Source organism: Adiantum capillus-veneris, chromosome 10 (assembly GCF_014529385.1).
Source record: "Adiantum capillus-veneris isolate H3 chromosome 10, ASM1452938v2, whole genome shotgun sequence".
NCBI classification, from domain to species: domain Eukaryota; kingdom Viridiplantae; phylum Streptophyta; class Polypodiopsida; order Polypodiales; family Pteridaceae; genus Adiantum; species Adiantum capillus-veneris.
In genome coordinates, this window is record NC_140940.1 from 30,612,993 (window position 1) to 30,640,766 (window position 27,774).

Sequence of the window (27,774 nt, forward strand, 5' to 3'; positions counted from 1 at the left end):
CGACGACGCGCTGAAAACGCAGATGCTGAAATCTGCGTTTTTCAGGCTGAATCTGCAAACTTTGCGGGATCTGACCGTGCGCCAAGGATTTGCTGCGGGAAGGTGAGATCTGCGAGGTTCAAGACTTGATCTGCGATGTCTAAAGGCTGAAAACTGAAAACACTGGTCTTATGGCTGATTCTGTCGCGATGATCTGCAAAAACCCTGAGGTTGTGCTGCAAACCAAAAACGCTATGGCTGAAATTTGTCCTGCTGTCGCCGGTGGTTCTACAAATGCAAAACGCTAGGCTGATCTGCTATGTCGTGATGACGTGGGGGCTGATCTGCTTGCACAAAACGCCAAGGCTGATCTGATGCAAAAACGCTAGGTCTTCTGTGGAGAAAACGCCGGAGTAGTCGCGAGGGTTGGTCTTGCTGAGAAGTTGCCTGTTGAGCAAGGTGCTCGTGCTGCCTCTTCTGCTAGAAAGTGCTAACTCTGGTTTGCTTATATATTAACTTAGCAAATTGCCCTACCTACTTTCCAACAAAAGTCACTTAAAAATAATAAGTGAAAAATGTCAAAAATAGGGAAAATAGGTTTATGCACTGTAAAAATGCTACTGATGGAATCTCACTTGAATCTAATGGTCATGTTGTGTGCAACCAGAGGATATGCATCTTATCTAAGTGTCTGGACATGCACGGTCTCTGAATAGACTCGCAAAAGTGCGAGATCACTTCCTATTCTAGACTGACTTGACTAAACTAAAACCTTGTCGTGTTGTAGCTTGTCCACGTACACATAGGGTTGGATGTGTCACGTGACATCCCCTCCTTTTCAAAGTGAGATACTGGTACCGATTTGTATGGCGTCGAGGGAGATCACCAATAACATCCGGAATCCTGGAAGGGACTCTTCGCCGGCCCACTCTGATGTGTGGGTCGTGCAGTACTTGAACTTCATAAAGGTCTGCAACGCTTGCTTCTTTGGGCCGCGCCGAAAGCGACACAAAGTCTTCTGAGGCTCCTTTGATGCTTCAACTTCATCTATGGTCATGCTTCTTTCTCCTTCAAGAGTCTCCATAACTGAAAATTCCTGAAACCATTTCCAACACAAAACCATGAACATACCTATTCCATGTAAAGTGACTAGAAAAAATCTTGTCTTCCTCAAAGACTGTGCATGCAATGTAGATGAACAAAGAGACGGAGTGCCAAACCGTTCACCACACACACGCAAACAATGAGATCGAATCTTTCTCTTTTGATCTAAAGCAATCAACTATGGCAATTCACAACGGAAATGCCCATGCTTGGTGCTCATACTTTCATGTGCTCTTTCTACAACTGTGTCATGCCAAGGAAGAGACATGGAATGTGACTTCCTTGAATGCAAACTTTTCAGCTTTTCATGGACAATCCGCATACATTCGTGCTCATTCATGAGTGAAACGTGCTTAACATACAATATGTCATGCCTAGGAAAAGGGATCACATAAAGACGCTGACGAAAATACAGGAAACGATCACGAATGAAACACTCGTACAATGCGTGCTGACGAATCATTCGAACACATAGTACTTCCTGTGAGGGTTCTTTGGACCTAGGCTCGAGAGCCAATATCGATCCTTCCTGAGGGGGTTTTGTGGACCTCGACTCGAGAGCCAAGACCGGTTCTTCGTGATTGATCGAATCTGCAATGAGGTTAGCTTCACTAGAGAAAGTATCAACTAACACATCATCCTTTTGAACACTCACATCATCTTCATGCAAATCATCATGCTTGTGAGAAATCACATCTTGATCATCATGCTTATCATTGTCATTCAAATCATCATGCAAATCCTGTGTATCATGCTTTGAAGAAGACGAGACCGAGAGAGTCTCCTTCTCCTGAATCTGTGCAAACTGCACCTGCACAATAGAAAAGAGTCGCAAGAACTCTTTCATGTGTTGGTCGCTTTGTTCTTGTCTTCCTTCGGTCTCGCGATCAAATGTTGCTTGCCTTTCGTTGTTCTCGCGATCCAATTTGGCTTGACTTTCTTTGGCCTCCAAGTCGTACTTACGCTCTATGGCTGCCACGCTTTCTTCGTAGTCACGATCTATGGCTGCCATTGTTTCTTTGTAGGCCTTTCTTTCTGCTTCTCTTTCTTCGCGTTCTAACTTTCTTTCCATAAACAACTGCTTCAACTCCTCCAAAGGAGTTAGTGCAATCCTTCGCGTAGATGGGCAAGGGGGAGGGTCGGAAAAATCTCCTGATGGGGAAAATTCTTCTTCGTCTCTCTCATGCTCATCACCTCCAAGCGAAGTATCCATTCCGCTTCGAGTGATGACCATCCACTGAAGTTGTGGGTTCTGGTGGGTTCTTGTGGTCTTGGGTTCTTAAGTTCACGAGGAACTTGGGTTCTAGGGGGTCTTGGTTCTTGGGGATTCTTGAGTTCTTGAGGTTCTTGAGGTTCTTCTTTCGCTTGCAATCTGTGTTAAAGAAGGATCTTCTCTTCACCCGAGTTCTTCTCTTTCCCGCGGGCGCTGTCACAAGTGCGGGCACCACGTGCCAATAGAAAAGAACAGACTGAACAGACTTTTAGCACTTCAATAACAATTGAACTGAAAGAGAGAGACGACACGCGACACGGAGTGGCGGAATTCCACCCTAGAGAGTATTGGCCCCAAACCTTGGCGCCCCTTTCGGTATTTCTTTATATTGCATCATCAAAGTACAAGCCGGTACTCCAAACTCTGCACCTTCTCCAGGAAGCATGCCAGAGAATGAGCCCTAGCCTCGTATTTAAAGGCCCTTGGCCTGAAAAGCAGTTATAGTAAAAAGCCTTTAAAACTCAAAAGCTTCTGGTCCAAAAAGCAGTTTACATGAAAAAACTTTCAAACTCAAAAGCTTATGGTCCAAAAAGCAATGCCAAAAGCTGCCAGCGTAATTTACGGAAATCCGTACAGCCTGCCACGTCATCATGTCAGCGCAATTTTTGGAATTTGTTTGCTGCCTTAGGGTTAGGGTTAGGGTTTCTGGCAGAAATTAGGGTTTGCAGGTTTTAGGGTTAGGGTTTTCAGAATTAGGGTTTGCAGCAATTAGGGTTTCTGGCAGAAATTAGGGTTTGCAGGTTTTAGGGTTAGGGTTTCCAGAATTGGGGTTTCAGCAATTAGGGTTTCTGGCAGAAATTAGGGTTAGGGTTTTTCTGCACTCGGGCAACCACGTCATCACTCTATGACACTTCCTCTGTTGCTTGTTCTTCTTAGGGTTTAGGCCCCTCGGCCGGTAGCTCCGTTCTTTAGTAGGTCGACACGTCAGCAATTTGTCACATCTCCCCTTCTTGAAAGAGAGTAATCGTCCGCGATTACTTACTATCGTCCGCGATTACAACATATCTGCAAAACAACTCAAGTTAGTTCAAAAATTTCCGAGGGTCATTCCGAGGGACAATCAATTTGCTCTTTTTATTAAGGAGTTAGCTTCTCCTTTCTGCTCTTTTGATCAAGGAGTTAGCTGCTCCTATCGTCCAGATCGGAACTCTTGATATTCCGGCGTAGTAAAATTAGCCATCACACCCAGACCGTACTGATCTTCCTCGGGTGTCTTGATGCACTAAAATTACATACCCAGGCAATCTCATCCAATTAGGAATATTCAGTGGTTGGCACATCACAATGCAACACAAATGCTCACATATGCATGTTACAAGACATAGAAACATAAAGCCGCCGATGAACACTCCTCCCGCATAACCTAACAAGGTCCGGGCCAGGAGATATTCAACGACTCCCTCATCACTCCTCCCGCATAACCCAAAAACGTCCGGCTGGGAGATATAGAGGCCTTTTACAACCAAACGCCCCCCAAACCGCAGCCTGCGTCGTTTGGAGGTGCTGAGAGTAACCACTGCTCAGACTTCTTAATACTCCTCCCGCATAACCATCCAGGTCCGGGCCGGGAGTCACAACAACAATTATTTTACAAGCATACAACCAAACGCTCCCCAGGCATCGGCCTGCGTCGTCCCGAGGTTCAAACAATACCAAAACAGTATTTCTCACTTCTCCACCCAGGAGTAAAATCACCAATCATTTAAACCAGTATCAAACCAGAGTCAAACAATTCAAATCGGCACCAAAACAAGTTCAAAACAGATACCATCCATTTCAAACAAATTCCAAACAGGACCACCAAACAAGCTCAAACAGAACTCAAACTTAAAAAGCAATCTCGACATCAATCGAGCTCAAAAAGTCGACTGACTTTCCATCTTGAAACCTGCACCAAAAATTAGGGTTAGGTTCCTTCCATGAGGTCGTAGCCGAACACAACATGGTCCATCAGCTCTTGGACAGACAATGTTTCTTTGGCGGCGATGGTAGTCCCAAGAGATAGCAATCACACTGAACCTCCAAGGTCATCTGCTCGTGAAGAGACATCTACTGAGAGATGTCGAGAAATTTCAATTTATAATCTGCTAGGGTTTCCATGGCAAGCATTATAGAATACCCCACTCTGCTAGAAGTTGCACTCCGTAGGAAGATGTCAGAAACCATATAACTTCGGGCAAATTTTTTTCTTGAAAGCTTGCCAAGTACTTGGAGTATGCTGCTTGGTAGCTGTAGACATCAACATCTGCATGACACTGCTTCTGAGAAAAAAAACAGTGACTTGAAACAAATCTGGATCCTTCTCTTGCAAGTGATCTTAATTGGCTTATGCCCTGTAAGACACTGCGGTGAAGACGGGAGCGCGCCCGATGCGCGATGAAGTAAGGGTGGGAGTGGCTAATAAGTTCGCTGTCTGCTCTTTTGTAGGACCGGTATGCTTTCAGAAAAGCACTCTTGATGCTCTGATACCACTGTCACAAGTGCGGGCACCACGTGCCAATAGAAAGGAACAGACTGAACAGACTTTTAGCACTTCAATAACAATTCAACTGAAAGAGAGACGACACGCGACACGGAGTGGCGGAATTCCACCCTAGAGAGTATTGGCCCCAAACCTTGGCGCCCCTTTCGGTATTTCTTTATATTGCATCATCAAAGTACAAGCCGGTACTCCAAACTCTGCACCTTCTCCAGGAAGCATGCCAGAGAATGAGCCCTAGCCTCATATTTAAAGGCCCTTGGCCTGAAAAGCAGTTATAGTAAAAAGCCTTTAAAACTCAAAAGCTTCTGGTCCAAAAAGCAGTTTACATGAAAAAACTTTCAAACTCAAAAGCTTATGGTCCAAAAAGCAATGCCAAAAGCTGCCAACGTAATTTACGGAAATCCGTACAGCCTGCCACGTCATCATGTCAGCGCAATTTTCGGAATTTGTCTGCTGCCTTAGGGTTAGGGTTAGGGTTTCTGGCAGAAATTAGGGTTTGCAGGTTTTAGGGTTAGGGTTTGCAGCAATTAGGGTTTCTGGCAGAAATTAGGGTTTGCAGGTTTTAGGGTTAGGGTTTCAGCAATTAGGGTTTCTGGCAGAAATTAGGGTTAGGGTTTTTCTGCACTCGGGCAACCACGTCATCACTCTGTGACACTTCCTCTGTTGCTTGTTCTTCTTAGGGTTTAGGCCCCTTGACCGGTAGCTCCGTTCTTTAGTAGGTCGACACGTCAGCAATTTGTCACAGGCGCACCCCTTGGCGGCCTTGCGCTCACACCAAGGTTGCTTTTTCCCACCTCACGTCGATTGGCCGGCCGCTAAGTGCACGGTCCGCTCTCAATGAGTGAAAAGAGGCACAAGGGGAGGCTGAACAAGCCCTTCTTTCCTGGGATTCCTGTCACTCTTCAAAAACACGATTAGGAATTGACACGCCCAAGCGAACTTCGGTTTGTGCTACCCCAACAAGCAAAAAAATTTATGTGGTTCTTGTGGTTCTTTCCTTGAGTGATACAGAACATTGCCAAACCTCTGATACCAATGTAAGGTGCACCGGAATGAATGTTGAACTTTGCTCAAGATGAGTGCTCCGAACTATGCTCAAGGTCCCTTTTACTTACGGAAGGGAGAGCCTTCCGTTCCTTTAGTGAGAGAGTGCAATGGACACAAACAAAGTGAATGGACACTGTGCGTGAAGGTGCATGAGCCTCAGAGATAGAAAGAGAAGAGAATACAACACCAGAGATGTTGTCAAACCCTCCTCCGAAGGTCCCACTCTCTATGGCGAGAGTGGTCTACTATTGATTGCACAATCTCTACAATGCTTGGACTTGCCGACGATGTCGACGACGATGAGGACGACGACGAGACGGACTGCAATCTGAAAATGCTAAGGGCTGAAATCTACAAATCTTTATCTACTGAATTCTGACTCTATGTGACAATGCCGATGGCGATGATGCGACGACGATGCGCTGAAATCTGCGTTTTCCGGGCTGAATCTGCAAATTTTGCGGGATCTGACCGTGCGCCAAGGATCTGCTACGGGAAGGTGAGATCTGCCAGGTTCAAGACTTACAGTGGTACCAGAGCATCTGGACGCAGAGTCTGAGAGTGAAACCCTAACCCCTCTCTTGTACTTTGATGATTGATTAATACAAAAAGAAATACCGAAAGGGGCGCCAGTCTTTGGGGCCAATATCTCTAGGCACGGAACTCCGCCGGGCCAGTGCAAATCTATTGTGATCTGTGAATTGTTTTGAAGTGGTTATTTGGTGCTGTCGCGGTTGATTCTTGACTTGGAGTGTCCAAGTTTGTTACAGGATCTGTGATGTCTAAAGGTTGAAAACTGAAAACGCTGGTCTTATGGCTGATTCTGTCGCGACGATTTGCAAAAACGCTGAGGTTGTGCTGCAAACCTAAAAACGCTAGGGCTGAAATTTGTCCTGCTGTCTCGCCGGTGGTTCTGCAAATGCAAAGCGCTAGGCTGATCTGCTGTGTCGTGATGACGCCGGGGCTGATCTGCTATGCACAAAACGCCAAGGCTGATCTGATGCAAAAACGCTAGGTCTTCTCTAGAGAAAACGCCAGAGTAGTCCGCGGGTTGGTCTTGCTAGGAAGTTGCCTGTTGAGCAAGGTGCTCCTGCTGCCTCTTCTGCCAGAAAGTGCTAACTCTGGTTTGCCTATAAATTAACTTAGAAAAATTGCCCTACCTACGTCCCAACAAAAGTCACTTAAAATAATAAGAGAAAAATGTCAAAAATAGGGAAAATAGGTCTATGCACTGTAAAAATGCTACTGATGGAATCTCACTGGAATCTAATGGTCATGCTGTGTTCAACCAGAGGATATGCATCTTATCTAAGTGTTTGGACATGCACGGTCTGCGAACAGAATCATAAAAAAGCCAAATCACTTCCTATCTAGACTGACTTGACTAAACTGAACCCTTGTCGTGCTGTAGCTTGTCCACGGACACATAGGGTTGAATGTGTCACATGACACTCATATTTTGATTATGTGTGGTCGGATCTGGGCAACAGAGACAAGCAGCTATAGACTACCTGCAGCTTTGCATTCGCAAGAAGCAGCATAAGGCTTCTCGAGATGGGCTTATGGAGTCCAGGTCCTAACGACCAGTGTCATCGAGACTTTTGAACCTTGTCTCTAACTGCACATATTGGTCGACTGACATGCACATAGAAACCAATGGCTGCCCTCTGTACCGCAATGCCGCTCCGGATATAGTTGTGCAAGGTCTCTCGACAATGGTCTCAACATACTCAAGCCTTAAATGCATCCCTGAAGGATATAGCTGTCATTACCGTTTCCCTTACCATCCTCCAGGCTCTTGCACCCGTGGAGATCGGACAAGCCGATAAATCCCAAGTAGAAAGTGTATCATGCTTGTTGGGGGGGGAAATAAAGAAAGTTGCCTACGTCTCCCAGTCTCCCAGATATGTTTCTTGTGCCATCTCTTCAAGCTTGGAAGTTGACCATCTTTTCGAGCATTCCAACTGCAAGAATCGAGCACGGCTCTGGATATAGAAGGACCTTCTGTTCCATTTTTTGTATAATAGTAAACTGTAAGGATACTTGCATAGAGGACTTGCACCTGACTAGTTCAAGCCTGCCTTTTCGTTGAGGATTAGTATGTGATTGTCATTCTCATGACCCAACTGGATGCTCTCTTTTGTTGTCAGGAAAGGATCCTGATAAGACAAAGCTTTGTCACTCTTGGAGAGAGCTCTCTGACTTGCACTCGCTTTCAGCTTCGCGTTCAGTACATGGTGATTTCCAGGCGTGGGAAGTTGAAAAGACGTCACCCGCCCTGAACTTTCAAGCTCGTGAATATTCTTGCTCACCTCATACTTAACCAATACACTCAGCCCCAGGAGCTTTTGACTGGGTGAGTCAGAAGAGAACAATGTATCATTGCCGACATTTTCCCGTATGGTGTTTGACTCTTCAAGATCCAATGGCTCATTTGAATTTCCACTCCTGCAAGAAGGGATTGTAGTGAAGCCAAGAGAAATCCATTTGGTGATGAACTGTCATCAAAAGGATGTAGATGTGGCTCGAGAGAGATTTTGATCATCAAGTAAGGCGCCGCCTTCGGTGGCGAAGACATCTGATCATGTCATAAGGCAGTGAAATGCATACAGTTAATAAAGCTATCATCAATTCTGTCCATATAAACAACAAACATCTACAACTCCGCAGGCCAACAAGTGTGGGACATCACGAAGGAGCAACAAGACCCCTCCATCGCCAAAATCCCCTCCCGCCCTTCCTTCATCTCCCCTGCCTACCACCCCTGCCCACCCCTCATCAAAGGTGTTCATTCCTCCTCTTCTACTACTATGTGTGGCATTTCATCATGTCACGTGACACATCCCAACCCTATGTGTCCGTGGACAAGCTACACCACAGTAGGGTTCAGTCGGTCCAGTCAGTTTAGATTAGCAGTGATCTCGCACTTTTGTGAGTCTATTCGTAGACCGTGCATGCCCAGTCACTTAGCATAGATGCATATCCTCCGGTTGCACACAGCATGATCATCGAAATTCCCATCAGAATCCATTAGCATCAGTTAGGGGAATTTTCCAGTGCATTTAGCCTATTTTCCTATTTATTGGTATTTTCACTTATTATTTTTAAGTGACTTTCCAACAAAAGTAGGTAGGGCAAATTTGCTAAGTTAATATATAAGCAAACCGAAGTTAGCACTTTCAAGCAGAAGAGGCAGCAGGAGCTTCCCGCTCAACAGGCAACTTCTCAGCAGTATCCCCCTCAGCATCAAGGTCCATCGCCATCCTCACCTAGCCTTGGCGTTTTCTCAGCATCCACATCGCCACCACAGTTTCCCTCTTTCCTGGCGTATGTTCCCCTTGCAGATCCTTGGCGATTGTGCCCCCAAACCATCAGCCTTCTCAGCGTTTTTACTAACGCTAGTCAACTGCAGCAAATCAGCGTTTTGGAGCATATAGAGCCCAGCATTTTTGGCAAGAACAGGACAGCATCAGCATTTTTAATTCTCAGCCCAAAACAGCAGCAGATCCTCGCAGTTTTCAGCCTATGACTCGGTAGCAGAACCATCCCAAGTTGGTTGCAGATGTTCCCCTATTTTCAGCCATAAAAACGCAGCCAAAACAGTCATTTTCAGCCACCGAAACAGTCCCGAAATTCAGCCATTAGAAGATCTCAGATTTCAGCCATCAAGTCGGCGTCGTCATTACTGTCGTCGTCATTGGCATAGTCCCATTGCATCAGTCCATTGCATACGCATTGTACACCTTTATGCAATCAAAGTAGACCACTCTCGCCGACGAGAGTGGGGCCTTCAGAGGAGGGTTTTACAACCTCTCGGGTGTCGTATCTCTTCTCTCTCCTTCTCTCAGTCTCATTCACTTGAACACACAATATCCACTCACTTGTTCGTGATCATAGCACTCTACAAGACGGAAGGCTCTCTCCTTCCCTAAGAACTAAAAGGAACCTTGAGCAATAAAGATCACTAATCTTGAGAAAATACAACATTCATTCTGCTGCACCTAACATTGGTATCAGAGCTTTGGAAGTGTTCTGCATTACTCAAGGAAAGAACCACAAGAGTTTTTTTTGCTTGTTGAGGTCGCACGAACCCAAGTTCGCTTGGGCGTGTCGATTCCTAATCGTGTTTTGTTAAAGAGTGACAAGAATCCCAAGAAAGAAGGGCTTGTCCAGCCTCCCCTTGTGTCTCTTTTCACTCACTGAGAGCGGACCGTGCACTTAGCGGCCGGCCAATCGACGAAGGGTAGAACTCGGGTGAAGAGAAGATCCTTCTCCAACGCGATTTGCAAGCGAAAGAAAACCTCAAGAACCCCAAGAACCCAAGACCCTCAAGACTCAAGAACCCAAGATTCTCACGAATCAAGGACCTCAAGAACCTCAAGACCCTCAAGAACCCAAGTTCCTCGTGGACTTAAGAACCCAAGACCTACAAGAACCCACGACTTCAGAATGATCATCACTCGAAGTGGAATGGATACTTCGCTTGGAGGTGATGAGCATGAGAGAGGCGAAGAAGAATTTTCCCCACCAGGAGGTTTTTCTGACCCTTCCCCATCTACGACACTGATTGCACTAACTCCTATGGAGGCTTTCGACAAGAGGATGATGGACAAGAAGTTAGAAGACAAAGCAAGAGATGCCGAACGAGAAGCAGAAAGAAAAGCCTTCGAAGAAGACATGGCAGCCATCGAGCGTAAGTACCAAGAAAGAATGGCAGCCATAGCGCGTGAGAACGAGCAAGCATGCTTGGAAGCCAAAGCAAGAGAAGCAGAATTTGATCAAGCGAACAAAGCAAGACAAGCATAATTTTATCGCGAGAACAAAACACGAATGCAAGAGATGTTGCGACTCTTTTCTCAAGTGTCGACACCGATGCAAGAGATTCGGGAAAAGAAGACTATCTCAGTCTCTTCTTCTCCAAAGCATGACACACAAGATTTGCATGATTGTATGAAGCATGATGATGATTTGATTGACAATGACTTGCATGATGATAAGCATGATGATTTGAATGACAAGCATGATGATTTGGATGACAAAGATAAGCATGATGATTTGAATGATATTGCTAAGCATGATGATTTGGATGCCAATGGCAAGCATGATGATTTGCATGATCAAGATGTGATTTCTCACAAGCATGATGAGTTGCATGAAGATGATGTGATTGTTCACATGGATGATGTGTTAGTGGATGCTTTTCCTAGCGAAGCTAACCTCGTTGTAGATTCGAGCAGTCACGAAGATCTGATCTTGGTTTTCGAGTCGAGGTCCAAAGAACCCCCACAGGACGATTCGATCATTCAGGACGAATCGATCTTGGCTCTCGAGCCTTGGTCCAAAGAACCATCACAGGAAGTATTATGTGTTTGCATGATTGATACGCATGCATTGTTCGAATGTTTCATTCGTGATCGTTTCCTGTATTTTAGTCAGCATCGTTATGTGATCCCTTTTCCTAGCCATGACATATTGTATGTTGAGCACGTTTCTCTCGTGGATGAGCACGAATATATGCGGATTTTTCGTGAAAAGTTGAAAAGTTTGCATGTAAGAAAGTCACGTTCCATGTCTCTTCCTTGACGTGACACAGTTTCCGAAAGAGCACATGATTGTATGAGCACCAAGCACCCCTTGAATCCCCTAAGCCCTACTGAGAAAGCGGTAGCTATTGCCAAGTCCAAGCAGCTGGCACAACTCCAGAGGTGAGCATCTCACCATGTTAGGCATGCTAGTTGTGAGTTAATGTGGCCTGACATGAGCATAATTTTTATTGCAATTAATATTGATGCAGTTGTTTCCCTCATGCAAGAGGAAGCGCGCTCGCTACTGCTACTGACCCCCCTTGCTGCGCCATCGCTAAACCCCCCCCTGCACCAGCGCTGCCCCCCCGCCCCCGCCAGCCCCTACTTGCTGCCTCACAGCCGCCCGCTGCCCCCCCTGTTTTCGCGCTGCCCCATAGGCCGCCCGCTGCCTCCCTTTCGCGTTGCCCCCCCCCCCCCCCCCCCCCCCCCTTTTTTCCCCGAAGCCTTCTGCAAATTGGCTCGTGCAGTACCGTCTTTTTGGACAATGCTCAGCGCTCGTCTGCAGATTCTCTACACCGCCCGTTTTTTCGCCACAGCAGTAGACAGATGGAGGCTCCAGCTCCGCCACAGAGGGACTCGTCCGAAGCCCCCTCGCCCGACCCCGCTGAGCCCACCATTCGACTTGCTCTTTCTCCGACAGAGCAAGCGAGCCTTGCCGCAGAGGTAGAGCGATTGCAGGCAACTTCTGTCATCTGCAAGATTCTCGGCACCCGACCTAGCAGAGGAGAGTTGTGTGACCTTCTCGAGGCCCGCCTTCTCGCAGAGGTGGGCAAGATCTTGGACGTACAGATACTCGGACGAGGGTACTATCAGATCGAGTTTGAGACCTCCGAGATGGCGTCCAAGGTCATCGCCATGAGTCCACTGACCATCCAAGCAGCACGTGCCCACTTTCGACAGTGGAGACATGGTTTCAACCCTGCTTCGGATGTTCTAATAGAGAAGGCAGACATCCCCATCTCTGTTTGCTTTCCGGTTTCGCGGAGGGAGTACTTACCACTTTTGTCCAGGATCGGCTCAGCCATTGGGGCTGTCCTGGAGACACCTCGCACGGCAACCTTAGTAGCTGCCAAGGCGGCTGACATTCCCTCAGTTCCTCGCGTTTTGGTCAGAGACACTCACACCCTCCCAAAGGTTATTCTTCTGCCTCGGGTGAGTGGGGATTGGTTTAGACAGAGAGTGGAGTATTCGAACCTCCCGAACCAGTGCTTCATTTGTCGACAGATGGGCCATCTAGCGAAGGCTTGTCCACGGAGGAGGCCTCGACCTACACCACAGCCTCAGCCCCAGCCTGCAAGGGTTGGCCAGCAGACACAGACAGAGACACAGCGCACACATGCAGAGCCACCCTCTGAGCCTGGGGCTCCAACGGAGGAGGGATGGCAGCAGGCCCGTGGCAGACGACGACAGGGGCCACAGCGTCAGCCTAGCACTCAGAGTGGTCCTCAGGTGCCTACTCAGCAGCAGTGGGTTCCCACGGGAAACCGGTTTAGTCCTCTTGAGCAGGATGAGTTCCCTGCTTCAGCCTCCACCCGAGCTTCACCCTCGACAGCCCCTCCCCCCCCAGAGTTCCTCCCCTCTTCCTCATCCGCCCCCCCCGCCTCTTGCTCCCGCCGCCTCTCCCCCCCGCCCCTCTACCTCTGCCGCTCCCTCCTGCCCCTCGTTCTCCACCGCTCTCCCCAGCTCTTTCTCCCCCCCCTCCTGCTTCAGTTCCACAGTCGACCCAGGGGGCAGGGCCTTCTCCGGCGGCTAGGAGATCTCTTGGCAGCGCCTTTGCCACGAGTCGCTTAGCGAGAGAGGGACAGCCTTTCTTGCCACCCCTCTGCAGGTACAGACATCTTCCCTTGCAGCTATCCCTCGTGGTCTGACGAGCATTCACATCCGGCACCGATGGGACTTCTTCGACTACAGCTTCACTTGTTTTCGCGGCGACCCCTCAGCAGACCATGAGGCAGCGTGCTTCAGGATCCATGTTCTGTTCCTTACCACTAGGGCAACAGAGGCCTTGGACTAAGCAGTTGGCTTCTCCTTCCCCCTTTGCGGCAGGGACCAAGACAGAGTGGACTCTCGACTCAGTGTTGGGATGGTTGCACACACAGGTCCTAGAGTTCTCTCACCACATGGGAGAACTAGGGAGTTACCGACATCCTCCAGACTTTGTGGCCACTAGCCAAGTTTGCGGTGGCACCTCCAGACTCAGCAAGATGTAGACACATTGTGGTTTACTTCTTTGCCAATACACAGTGCTTGCCATGCTATGTATACATTCATGAGGACTCCTGGACAGAGGAGGTTGCTTTACGTACGGCTCGCTCTGCTTGGGCTTGGGCCAGGCACTCGTTGCAGTCACGCCTATCTAGAGGACGCTCGGATACGGATTACTCCCCATCCAAGCCAGCCTCGAAGATAGCCCGTCTAGCTGCTGTGGCAGCATTTGTTCGTTCTCGCTCCCCATGAGGATCGTCTCATGGAACATGCAGGGACTAGGTGGGCCCCAGTTTCAGCGTCAGCGGGGCCGACTCCGTCAGGAGCTTTAGCGCCGCCTTGTGGGAGGAGAGATTGATCTCCTTATGCTTCACGAGCACCATCTATGTGAGAGCCGCATTAGACGTTGTGGTCAGCTCTTGCGTGGACGATATGATACTTTTTGACCAGCTGCTTTTGGACCTGGAGGTATCCAGGGTAGGGTATGTATGACTATTGCGGACTCTTTGCAGCAAGCCATTGTGGGCAAAGGGATTATTGTGCCAAGCAGGGCTCTGTGGATTACTATGCAGGTTTAGGGTGGCCTAGTGGGTCTCCTGAACATCTATGCGCCCAATGTGGCGAGTGCTCGTGCAGAGTTTTGGTCTCAAATAGTTGAGTCTCTGCCGCAGGCAGAACATTGGTGCATAGGAGGGGACTTCAACATGTTGGAGGACCCTTCTGACAGGATTGGTGGTAGCCATGCTACAGTGCATGGAGTTGAGCTGGCAGCTTGGGAGAGGTTTTGTATGTCTCTGAGGGTTTCGGATGTTTGACAGCACTCTAGTTTTGTGAGGCCCCCAGACAACCTTGCCTTCTCTCGGTCCGGACCGCAGAGTGGGAGGAGTGAATCTATCGCGGATAGATCGCTTCTACATTAGTGACCACTTCAGTGACTTGGAAGGGACAGTGGGCATTCTGGCAGGGACCTCCTTCTCGGAACATGCACCAATGATCCTCACAATGGCAGACAGGCAAAGGAGTGGGAGCACGATGCTTCGCATCCCAGAGAGGGTCTTGTTGGACTCGGCACTCAGAGAGCGGGTAGAGGCTCTCTAGACAGAGAGCTTGGACAGGCAGGATCCTCCTGCTGGCAGAGTGGCCTCAGGCCTAGCCCAGATTAGCCGGTTTTTTCTCCAGGAGTCTCTGGCTCGCCGGCGGGCTGCAGCGAGAGAGGAGGAGCAGCGTCTCAGACAGGGCATTGCTTCGTTACAGAGGATGCAAGAGCAGCATCCAGACAGCCCTTGGTTGGAGCAGCAGTTACAGCAGGCCCGACAGGAGCTTGCTAGCACAGAGAAGAGGCGGCATGAGTTTGCTTTTCACCGACAGGCATCTCAGTGGACCCAGGTGGGCGACAGAGTGTTTGGTGCTTTCTTTGAGGCAGTGGGACCTCGGCACTCGCATGCCAAGGTCAGTCAGTTGAGGAGGCCAGACGGGTCAGTTGCTTCTGAGCCCAAGGATATGCGTGCAGTTGCTACTGACTAATACTGCGAGTTACTGCCTGCAGAGTCCCAGTCAGAGCGTCAGGATGCATGCAGGGAGTAGGTTTGAGCACAGATGCCTTGTCTTGTGACTGAGGATATGCGTCAGAGGCTTGAGCTGCCACTTCAGCTTGAGGAGCTGCACACATCTCTTAGGGCCCTCCCCCATGGTAGCTGTCCAAGTGAGGATGGGTTGACTCCCAATTTTTTCTTGGAGTACTGGGACCTGCTTGGCCCAGATCTCTATAGTGCTTTTCAGTACATTTTGCACACAGGAGTGATGCCTGACAGCATAAGTGAGGGCTTGATCTACCTCATTCCCAAGGAGGTGGCTCCTTGGATGAGATTCGACAGTGGCACCCCATCACCATCCTCAACTCAACCTACAAAATTCTTGCCAAGGCTCTGAGTTTGAAGATTCAGCCACTTCTAGAGAGCCTTATACATGGGACTCAGACAGGTTTTGTCAAGGAACGTAGTATCCTTGACAACATCTTTACTTTTTGGGAGGCTTCTGCCCTGGCACAGCTCCGTGGTGAGGACCTCGTGATTCTTCTTCTCGATTTTGAGAAGGCATACGACAGAGTTGACTGGGACTTTCTAGAGGGCACTCTACGCAGGATGGGCTTCTCAGATGCTTGGATCAGAGGGATGTCAGCTCTGTACAGACAGGCTCATAGTCAGGTACTCTTGGCAGGAGGTAGAGGTGATCGCTTCATGCTTACACGCTCAGTCACACAGAGCTGTCCTCTTGCTCCCTCCCTCTTTTTGTTCTATGCGGAGGCGATGAGCAGGTTTTTGGTGTCGCAGCAGGTTGGTCTATGAGGCTTAGCACTCCCTATTCAAGGAGATGAGCTACTGGACACTGAGTTTGCCAACGACTCAGCCTTGTACTTAGGTGGCCAGGAGGCCAACCTTCACAGGTGTGAGCAAGCTCTGGAGACCTTCTGTTGTGCATCGGGCGCACTGATCAACTGGAGAAAGACAGTGGCTTTCTCGGTTGGTAGTGCTCCTGTGCCCGATTGGATGCTAGGAGAGGGTTTTAGGTGGATTCCCCCAGGGACTACAGTTTGGTACTTGGGCTGTCAGGTGGGTTTGGACTTGTCTCCTGAGCAGCAGATTGCTCCCCTTCTCCTGTCTATCAGGAGAAAGTTGTACATTGGAGCTCAGCACGACTTTCTTTGGCTTTTCTTTGGCTGGCAGAGTAGTAGTTGCCAACCAGGTGTTGTTGACAACTATGTGGTACATCACTTCTTGCTGGATCTTCTCGAGTTCTTGTATCAGCCAGGTAGAGAGGCTGATCAGGAACTTCCTTTGGTCAGGACGTGACACTCAGATAGCCCGAGCCAAAGTGGCTTGGCAGGTCATCACTCTTCCTTGTTCACAAGGAGGACTTGGGATCATTGATCCAACACAAGAGAGCAGAGCCCTCCTTGGGAAGTTCATCGTCAGAGGACTTCTTCCAAGTGAGGAGCCCTGGAAGGAGTTCTTGCTACAGCGGCTTCATGCTAGGGTGCCTCAGGCAGGAGGCCCTTGGCAACCTTCGACCAGATGGATCTTTACAGAGATGCGCAGAGTTGGTTTGAGCAGGAGACTCGAGGACCGCTTCGCTGTGAGCTTGCTTCGATCTTGGGAGCTCTTGCGGCGTGGCCTGGAGCAGAGACAACCTACGTGCATACAGGAGCGCCTACGGCAGCCCCTCGTCTGGAACCCCATGGTTAGCACTCAGAGACGCCACTTGGTTGGTAGTCGGCCTCATGTTTCTTGGGGTCCCATGGCAACGGGTCCAGCGCGCTCTTGAGGTGACTGCCTAGAGTTTACAGGTTTGTCAGAGGAGGTGCAGGGTCTCTAGCTCTACAGGGCATGAGAGGGGTGCAGAGCATGTGCCAGGACATCTCAAAGTCAGTTCCAGCTGAGTAGCTCACGCCTCTCGAGCGTGTAGCACCCCGGTGGATGGGAGCCTTCACACGATTGGAGGTTCTCATCTCAGTCAGGGCCTACTCAGAGACTATTCCATCTCTGTTCTTTGAGCTCCAAGGTGGGGGACGCCTTCAGCGAGTTGCAGTAGAGGCCCCGCAGGTGGCAGAGTGCTGTTTTCAGAGGATCCGAGTAGTGGGCATCTGTGGGAGGACTTGTGTCATAGATCCTGACCCAGCAGCTCTTGAGACTGGACACTCGAGGCTGTGGGCTTAGGAGTGTTGTCCACTGGCACGAGTACAATGGGATCATGGTGAGTGGCTATGGAGGGATCCCTTCTCTTCTGCAGACCATCCAAGAGTCCCGTTCTTTTAGTACATTGTTCGTCTGGGACGTCATACACTAGCAGCACACAGAGAGGCCCGCCCCGCTGCTGCAGCACCTCATTGGCAGGAGGAGGGTCTCACTGCTGAGTTCTTGGCAACATTTTGGGAGAGGTTGTGGGACTCCAGAAAGCCGAGGCGAGTCACCTTGTTTCAGTGGCTGGTCGCACACAGAGCTACAGCAGTTGGGAGCTGGCTAGTGCATAGTGGTCTCTCGGCCACATGTGCAGCTTGTGATGATCTTGTGGAGAGTCAGTGTCACTGTCTTTGGGACTGTCCCTCGGCCCAGCAGGTGTGGCTACGAGTTCTTCGGCTGATGCCTGCTCTCTCCACAGCTCGCCAGTACACTTGGGGAGCAGCGGCTTGGTCCACCCTCACGGGCCCGGCACTTCAGTTTGAGCTATCCTCCACCAGCAGGATGATAGTGATGCAGGTGGGTCGACCTACACTTCAGCCTGCTACAGAGCTTACTCCACAAGAGTGGTGCAGTGAGAGATAGGAGTGTTGGGAGCTCATCAGTGGCCTGACACTCTAGTTCATCTGGCAGGCCCGTTGTTTCCGCATCTTTGAGGCTCGCCCTGTGTCACCAACAGAGACTGTACGCGATTTTTGGCGAGAGCTGATCCACACTCTCAGAGGACAGCTCGAGGGACTACAGGGCAGCTCCGACTGCATGCGGGAGCACAGAGAGGCTTTCCTTCGACTCTGGCGTCCTGGGCCTTTCTACACCATGGTCCAGGGTGTACTCCGATGGCACTACCGACCACCTGTGTGGCTTTTCCCTCCCCCCATTTCTTGATTTAGCCCCATTGTACATATGGTGGTTTTTTCATTGGGAGAGTCGCCCACCACGGTTGTTGTAGCCCTCTCTTGAAGAGGTGGTCGTAGCCCTATGGTGTCACGTGACACATCCCAACCCTACGTGTCCGTGGACAAGCTACACCACAGCAGAGTTCAGTCAATTTTAGATTAGCAGTGATCTGGCACTTTTGTGAGTCTATTCGTAGACCGTGCATGCCCAGTCACTTAGCATAGATGCATATCCTCCGGTTGCACACAGCATGATCATCGGAATTCCCATTAGAATCCATTAGCATCAGTTAGGGGAATTTTCCAGTGCATTTTAGCCTATTTTCCTATTTTTGGTTATTTTCACTTATTATTTTTAAGTGACTTTCCAACAAAAGTAGGTAGGGCAATTTTGCTAAGTTAATATATAAGCAAACCCAAGTTAGCACTTTCTGGCAGAAGAGGCAGCACGAGCTTTCCGCTCAACAGGAAACTTCTCAGCAGTACCCCCCCAGCACCCCATCGTTTTTGGACATCCATCCTCGCGGGCAGATCCCAGCACTTGGCGCCTCCTTCCATTGCAGAGTCGCCACCATTACCATCAGCCATCGCCAACATCCTCCATCTGTTGGCGTTTTTCCCCTAGCACCAACATCAGCGTTTTCAGCCCATTCACTAACGCCAGCAAGACAGATCCCTTCAGCGTTTTTGTTCAGCACTCGGACCCTTCCAGACCAGCGTTTTCAGCATTTGAGAACCTGCTGTCCAGCGTTTTTCAGCCAAGGTAATCAACCCTAAAACGCAGCCTAGCAGGTACAAGACTTCAGCGTTTTTACCATCAGCAGGACCCCGACAAATCGATCATTTTCAGCCATGAAAACAGTCATTTTCAGCCACCAAGACAACCACGAAACATCAGCCAATAGAAGATCACAGATTTCAGCCTAAGTCGCCGTCGTCTTCACCGTCATCGTCATCGGCATAGTCCCATTGCATCAGTCCACTACATACGCATTGTACACCTTTGTGCAATCAAAGTAGACCACTCTCGCCGACGAGAGTGGGGCCTTCAGAGGAGGGTTTTGCAACCTCTCGGGTGTCATATCTCTTCTCTCTCCTTCTCTCAGTCTCATTAACTTGCACGCACAATATCCACTCACTTTGTTCGTGATCATAGCACTCTCCATAAGACGGAAAGCTCTCTCTTTCCCTAAGGACTAAAAGGAACCTTGAGCAAATAAAGATCACTAATCTTGAGAAATACAACATTCATTCCATTGCACCTAACATTGGTATCAGAGCTTTGGAAGCGTTCTGCATTACTCAAGGAAAGAACCACAAGAATTTGTTTTTGCTTGTTGCGGTCGCACGAACCCAAGTTTACTTAGGCGTGGCGATTCCTAATCGTGTTTTGTTGAAGAGTGACAGGAATCCCAAGAAAGAAGGGTTTGTCCAGCCTCCCCTTGTGTCTCTTTTCACTCATTGAGAGCGGACCGTGCACTTAGCGGCCGGCCAATCGACGTGAGGTGGGAAAAAGCAACCTTGGTGTGAGCGCAAGGCCGCCAAGGGGTGCGCCCGCAAAAAGGAGTAGAACTCGGGTGAAGAGAAGATCCTTCTCCAACGCGATTTGCAAGCGAAAGAAAACCTCAAGAACCTCAAGAACCCAAGACCCCCAAGAACCCAAGTTCCTCGTGAACTCAAGAACCCAAGACCCCCAAGAACCCAAGTTCCTCGTGAACTTAAGAACCCAAGACCCTCAAGAACCCAAGTTCCTCGTGAACTTAAGAACCCAGACCACAAGAACCCACGACTTCAGAATAATCATTACTCGAAGCGGAATGGATACTTCGCTTGGAGGTGATGAGCATGAGAGAGGCGAAGAAGAATTTTCCCCATCAGGAGGTTTTTCCGACCCTTCCCCATCTACGACAAAGATTGCACTAACTCCTATGGAGAAGTTAAAGCAGATGTTTATGGAAAGAATGGCAGAAATGAAACGCAGACATGCAGAAGACAAAGCAGAAAGAGAAGCCGAAAGAAAGGCAAGACAAGAACGGCGCGACCAACACATGCAAGAGTGCTTGCGACTCTTGTATCCCGTGCCGACACAGATGCAAGAGATTCAAGAGACGGAGACTCTCAGTCTCTTCTTCTCCAAAGCATGATACACAGGATTTGCATGATTGTGTGAAGCATGATGATGATTTGATTGACAATGACTTGCATGATGTTTTGATTGACAATGATAAGCACAATGATTTAGATGACAAAGATAAACATGATGATTTAAATGATATTGCTAAGCATGATGATTTGGATGCCAATGACAAGCATGATGATTTGCATAATCAAGATGTGATTTCTCACGAGCATGATGATTTGCATGATCAAGATGTGATTTCTCAGAAGCATGATGAGTTGCATGAAGATGATGTGATTGTTCATAAGGATGATGTGTTAGTTGATGCTTTTCCTAGCGAAGCTAACCTCGTTGTAGATTCGATCAATCACCAAGCATCGATCTTGGCTTTCGAGTCAAGGTCCACAGATCCCCCACAAGAAGATTCGATAGATCCGGAAGAAGCGATCTTGGCTCTCGAGCCTTGGTCCAAAGAGCCATCACAGGAAGTATTATGTGTTCGCATGATTGATACGCACGCATTGTTCGAGAGTTTCATTCGTGAAGGTTTCCTGTATTTTAATCAACATCGTTATGTGATCCCTTTTCCCTAGGCATGACATATTGCATGTTGAACACATTTCTCTCATGGATGAGCACGAATGTATGCGGATTGTTCATGAAAAGCTGAAAAGTTTGTACGTCAGGAAGTCACATTCCATGTCACTTCCTTTGCATGACACAATTTTTGACAAAGCACATGATTGTATGAGCACCAAGCATAGGCATTTCCATTGTGATTTGCCACAGTTGACTGATCACATAGAAAAGATTGATCGCATTGTTTGCATGTGTTTGATGAACGGGTTGTCACTCCGTCTCTATGTTCATCGACATTGCATACACAGTCTTTAGAGAAGACAAGTTTTTTTTCCTTCACTTTATATGGAATAGGTATGTTCATGGTTTTGTGTTGGAGATGGTTTTAGGAATTTTCAGCCATGGAGATTCTTGAAGACGAAGGAAGCAGGTCTCTAGACGAAGTTGAAGCAAGGAAGGAGCCACAGAAGACTTTGTGTCGCTTTCGGCGCGGCCCAAAGAAGCAAGCGTTGCAGACCTTTATGAAGTTCAAGCACCGCACGACTCACACAGCAGAGTGGGCCGGCGAAGAGTCCTTCCAAGATTTCGGATGTTGTTGGCGATCTCCCTCGACGCCATACAGTTCGGTACCAGTACCTCACTTTGAAAAGAAGGGGATGTCACATGACACATCCCAACCCTATGTGTCCGTGGACAAGCTACACCACAGCAGGGTTCGGTCAGTTCAGTCAAGTTTAGATTAGCAGTGATCTGGTACTTTTGTGAGTCTATTCGTAGACCGTGCATGCCCAGTCACTTAGCATAGATGCATATCCTCCGGTTGCACACAGCATGATCATCGGAATTCCCATCAGAATCCATTAGCATCAGTTAGGGGAATTTTCCAGTGCATTTAGCCTATTTTCCTATTTATTGCTTATTTTCACTTATTATTTTTAAGTGACTTTCCAACAAAAGTAGGTAGGGCAATTTTGCTAAGTTAATATATAAGCAAACCCAAGTTAGCACTTTCTGGCAGAAGAGGAGCAGGAGATTCCCGCTCAACAGGAAACTTCTCAGCAGTACCCCCCCCCCCCGCCCCCCCCCCCCCCCCCAAAGCACCCCCAGCGTTTTTGGACATCCATCCTCGCGGGCAGTTCCCAACACTTAGCGCCTCCTTCCATTGCAGAGTCGCCACCATTACCATCAGCCATCGCCAGCATCCTCCATCAATTGGCGTTTTTCCCCTAGCACCAACATCAGCGTTTTCAGCCCATTCACTAATGCAAGCAAGACAGATCCCTTCAGCGTTTTTGTTCAGCACTCGGACCCCTTCCAGACCAGCGTTTTCAGCATTTGAGAACCTGCTGTCCAGCGTTTTTCAGCCAAAGTAATCAACCCTAAAACGCAGCCTAGCAGGTACAAGACTTCAACGTTTTTACCATCAGCAGGACCCCCAACAAATCGATCATTTTCAGCCATGGAAACAGCATGAAAACAGTCATTTTCAGCCACCAAGACAACCATGAAACATCAGCCAATAGAAGATCACAGATTTCAGCCTAAGTCGCCATCATCATCACTGTCGTCGTCATCGGCATAGTCCCATTGCATACGCATTGTACACCTTTGTGCAATCAAAGTAGACCACTCTCGCCGACGAGAGTGGGGCCTTTAGAGGAGGGTTTTACAACCTCTTGGGTGTCGAATCTCTTCTCTCTCCTTCTCTCAGTCTCATTCACTTGCACGCACAATATCCACTCACTTTGTTCGTGATCATAGCACTCTCCATAGGCCGGAAAGCTCTCTCTTTCCCTAAGAACTAAAAGGAACCTTGAGCAAATAAAGATCACTAATCTTGAGAAATACAACATTCATTCCGCTGCACCTAACATATGGGCAGTTTTAGTAACTAATAGAAGGATCTATTTCTCGAAAAAAAAAAATACTGATGCAGTTGAGGGATGGCATGCGTTTCATAGAAATTGTCCTTAATGAGCCACAAGAGCATATTGTCGCTCTTGCAGATGCCTAGTTTCCCCCCCCCCCCCTTCTCTCAAAGCAGTGGGCTTGGTTAATCAAGCCTTGGTTATACCAAGCCAACCAAACTCATCTTGCACCTCCTACATGATTTCCCGAAGCCGCCACATCTTTGGCCATTCTAGCACCATTTATCTTGCTTTACAGTAGTCGATAAGCAGAACCTCTTTTCACCTCTCATAGCCACACCACCTTTAGCCCTCCTCTGCAGCCTCTTCACCTCCTAATACCTTCCACCATTGGTTGCTGATTTGCACTCTTTGAAAGAATGGCTCAAGATGGCATAGAACCAAGTAGAGTGACATTTATCTGTATGTTCAAAGCATGCAATTGTATAAGGCACATAATCTATGGTTTTTTGCTACATGCACTTACAGTAGAGAATGGACTTAAGGTAGATCTTAAGGTTGGAAACACTCTTGTCGATATGTATGCAAAATGTGGATGTGTTGCTGATGCTTATGCAGTATTTTGTGTGCTGCCTAACAGAGATGTCGTATCTAGTGTGCAGTCATATCTGGATATGCAGAGTATGGCCACAGTCATCTTGCAATTGACATGTTCAAGACTATGCAAGGCGAAGGTGTAAAGGCTATGATTGCAGGATATGCCCAACATTGACATGGCTCGCAAGCCCTCGAAATATTCGAGTTTTTACAACATGAAGGTTTGGTGCCGACTCTTGTTGTATTCCTTTCTACTCTAAAAGCATGTAAAAGCATTAAGGCTGTAGACTATGGGAGAGAAGTGCATGATTCGATCATCAAAAGAATGCTCGAATCAGACGTTCAAATTGGAAATGCATTATTTGATTTTTATGCAAAGTGTCGGTATTTACGGACAGCATTGTCCATGCTGTCCATTTTTCATAAAATGACCAGCCATGATGTTGTTTCCTGAGGTGTAATCATAACCGCCTGTGTAGAAAATGGGAGTTGTCTGGCTGCCCTCGAGTTTTATGAGAAGATGGCCAAGGAGGTCACTTTCCCTGATAAAGTAACCTTCTTGGCATGCTTGAGAGCACGTGCCTACACATGCACAATAGTAGAAGGCAGGTGGACACACATGATGATTGTAATGAGCGGACTGAATCAAACATCGCTATTAGTAGTAGCCTTGTGGACATGTATGGTGGATGTGGATGGATAGTGGAGGCATGCCATGTATTTGAGAAGTGCCCATTTAGAGATATTGCAATGTGAGGTTCGATGATTGCAGGAAATGCACGACATGGATCTCATAGCCATGTGGAGAAGTGTCTACGAGGCTTGCAACACCAAGGCTTGGAGCCAAACAGCAAACTGATAACCAGTGTTCTTTCTATGCGGAATCGCACGAGTCCTTTAGATATCTGTCGTGCCTATTGCGAGCATTTGTCCAAGGGTGGCAGTAGTGATGTAAGCATCGAACATTACAGCCGCATCATCAACATATTGGGGTGTGTGGGACAGCTCGATGAAGCAGCAGGTCTGGTTCATACCATGCCTATTTCTCCCAATGCAATCTCATGGACAGGTTTGCTCACAAGTTGCGACACTTTGAGCGACAATGGACTAGGATATCGGTGTTTTGACGAGACAAAGAATGTGGATATGGAAGCCTGCAGCTTTACACATTCTTCAAGCATCAAGATTGGTGCCTAATACTAGTTTATCAGGACAGACACCTACATATTAGAGGTACAGCAAGTGCTTAAGAGGCCCTATGCTCATTTTTACAAACCAAAGATGTAGGGCCTCAATTCATTTGGTTTAGCTTTCACTTGCACTTAGCAACAAATAACAGCCTTGCTATTGTTGCTTGCCCCGTTTTGGCATCTATCTACCTAGTATCTTGAAGACTGCCATCTCTACAACGGCCATTTCATTCGACTACAATCTTTATTGTCTTGTGGAGACTCCAATTGTTGCACCAAGCTGGCTAGCTTTGATAGCTCTGGTCCTATCGCCAGCTCCATCCTCTTCATTGTCTCTGCATGACGCTCCACCATCAATCCCATGCCTCAGCAGAAATGTGTCCATCATCAGCAACAATTCCTCGTCTCCTACCCCCGTTTCTCCCTGTCCGTGCCTTCATAGCCAGATTTTCAAGGTCCTTGAAGAAGATGAGCAAATCGCCAAGCTCGCTATGGAAATGCTGCTGTTTCATTTTCCCAGTTCTCGCATGAAGGACTTCTACCCTTCTTCCTCGAGGCCTTCTCGGCTGGGCCTTCGCACTCGAAATGAAGGCTTTGTACAGTGAGTCGCCTCTAACCATTGTGGAGGTTGGCAGTACATGAAGAAATTCATTGCAGCACAATGAACCTAAGTTTAGGTGGAATCTTTGGACTACTTTTTTCAATGAACGCAAAGTGCAGGTGAGGCAAGTAGTTTTTCTTTTTTACTCAGTCAGAGGAATTTTCCCTTTAGACAGGGATTGCCTAGACGAATCTCAGAGATTGCTGAAGTGTATAGATACAATACAAATTATTACTAAAAATATATTGGTTAGTATGCAGTACCTTGCTTGGCCCCATTTCTCCCTTGCTTGTTGTGTGTGTGTGTATATGTGTGTGTGTGCGCGTAGCAGAGAGCCTAAAACAAAGAGAGAGAGAGAGAGAGAGAGAGAGAGAGAGAGACCAGCTTCACACGTACACACACACTTAAATGTAAATACTACCATTTCAGCACTTGTAAATGTAATCACAACTCTGAATACTGCAGAGCTGCAGAAAATCCCACCCCTCTCTCACTCTCTCTCTCTCTCTCACACACACACACACACACACACACACACACATCATCTACGTTATTTACAGCTACGATTACTTGGTCTACACGGGCAAAGCAGGCATCAGCAGCAAGCAAGACAAGAGGGAGGAGGAGTGGAAGAAGAGGTGTGTGTGTGTGAGAGAGAGAGAGAGACACACCTCTTCAAAATCACACGATCCCTTCCTCCCTCTCGCTACCTCGATATCAACTGCAGTTTAGAAAAAGTACACACACACACAATCAAATTTCCACGCCCAAAATGCACCCGAACCACCAAACAAATATAGAAATCCCGTGCATGCCCTCCACCCAAAAAAAAACCCTTGCTCGACCACTCCCGAGTCCCCATTGGCCTAAATCCCCTATGGCCATGCTAGCAATAGACCCTACCTTACGACGTGCCAATAAATGAGCATTACCCATGTTCTTACTTATCAATGTACCTAATAAGGTTATTTTTTCCTTCTTATATAGACATTTCTCCTATTTGCTCGTTCATTTTGCATATATGAACGCACACACAGACCCTTGCCGTAATCGCGCACACACTCTTGTTCTGTGTGGTTTTGACTGCATCACAAGATTGGCTTCGTTTTCTAAGCTGATTAGAATAGTATTCTTCTTGCTTGGCCTAGTTAGGTTGCTTTTTGCTTGCCCATATAAGGTCTCCCCTTTGCTTGGCCTGGTTAGGGTGCTCTCTGTTGTTCTGTGTTCGTTTTGATACCCTAAGTCGCTTGCTTAGTTCCCTATACACTCGCCACAGAGGTCTTCTCTTTCGCTACTTAGGGATGGTATTCAACACACACACACACACACACACACACACTTGCGCACCTTGTTGTTCGCCTTATCCTTATTGATCCTGGCGGTTTTTTGCAAGTAGGTTGACCTTGGCAGCCTATCTTTGGATTGGTTTTGTCTCGGACCTCTGCTCATTTTTTAACATACACATCGAGAAGGATGTCTGCAGCATACACACACCCTTTTGCTCACACATAAAAACACACACTCACACATGCAAACGAGCTCATGCACGCACACACACACATGCAGCGTTAATATGAAGGAGTAGAGTACATACGAAAATCTTGCAAAGCGACATGGTTGCATCTACAAATGAATGGTAGCATGTCACATTCTGAAACCCTCTCGTCACAGCTCGCATCTGGAATTCGACAACAAATGATCTTGATGATCACATTGGGATACATACCATGTAGGTGCATTTACACCTGCTTAGAATTGGTCATGGGATATCATTATGCTTTGATTTTCATAAAGACTGTCATTTGACTAGATGCATTTGGTAAACTTTAAACTTTTGAGTCGTAGTTCTGAGATATTGTTGAACTTGGATTTTTGAATAAATATCCAAATAATCTGAAATGATACGGTGTCTGATATTGTGATTTGTTTGGTAATGGTCATGTTGAAAGCAAGCACTTCTCACTTTGAGATGAAAGGTGCTCCACTTCCACTTGTGGTGTTATTAGCTATTTCGGGATCAGCTGATGATCTGGTTATATTATATATGTGCACTATTGGAAGGTAAGATTCCCTCAGTTAAGAATGGTTTTGGTATTCGTAAAGGTTATGTTACCCATTACTTAACAAAAATTGAGTTTGTCGATCACGAACATCGAAACACAAGATATACACTGGCCTTGCCAATGAGGGTATGCCATACTTACTACTACTAAATAACTTTTTACGGTTAACACTGCCCCCTTTGTGACTGACACTTACTTGAAATTGGTTTTGGTTCGTAAGTAACAAGTATGCAATTTTGAGTAAATATTGAAAATGAACTCAGCTAATAACAAATTGATGTTGCTAAGGAATGATATATTCACATTGGGGGCCTCAAGGATGGTGGAGTTCATAAGTTTTTTTGGACTCTATTTGCCGCAAGATGATATCTAAAAATTCTTAGATCTGATTGATTTCTTGAAAAACAATGTCTTTTGGAACAAAAGAAACACACTTAGATTGTATTGAGAAG

At 47.6% G+C, this 27,774-nt stretch overlaps 1 long non-coding RNA gene and 1 pseudogene across 1 annotated transcript in view; one reads left to right on the forward strand and one right to left on the reverse strand.

Moving 5' to 3' along the window:
* Positions 1 to 26,067, reverse strand: part of LOC147448637 (uncharacterized) — an 82,084-nt gene extending 56,017 nt beyond the window's left edge. The window contains exon 1 of the long non-coding RNA XR_015189514.1: positions 25,931 to 26,067. This is a non-coding gene — a long non-coding RNA (uncharacterized LOC147448637). The remainder of the gene's footprint in view (positions 1 to 25,930) is intronic.
* LOC147448638 (pentatricopeptide repeat-containing protein At1g20230-like) lies at positions 23,291 to 24,699 on the forward strand (annotated as a pseudogene).
* Positions 26,068 to 27,774: the final 1,707 nt, after the last annotated feature.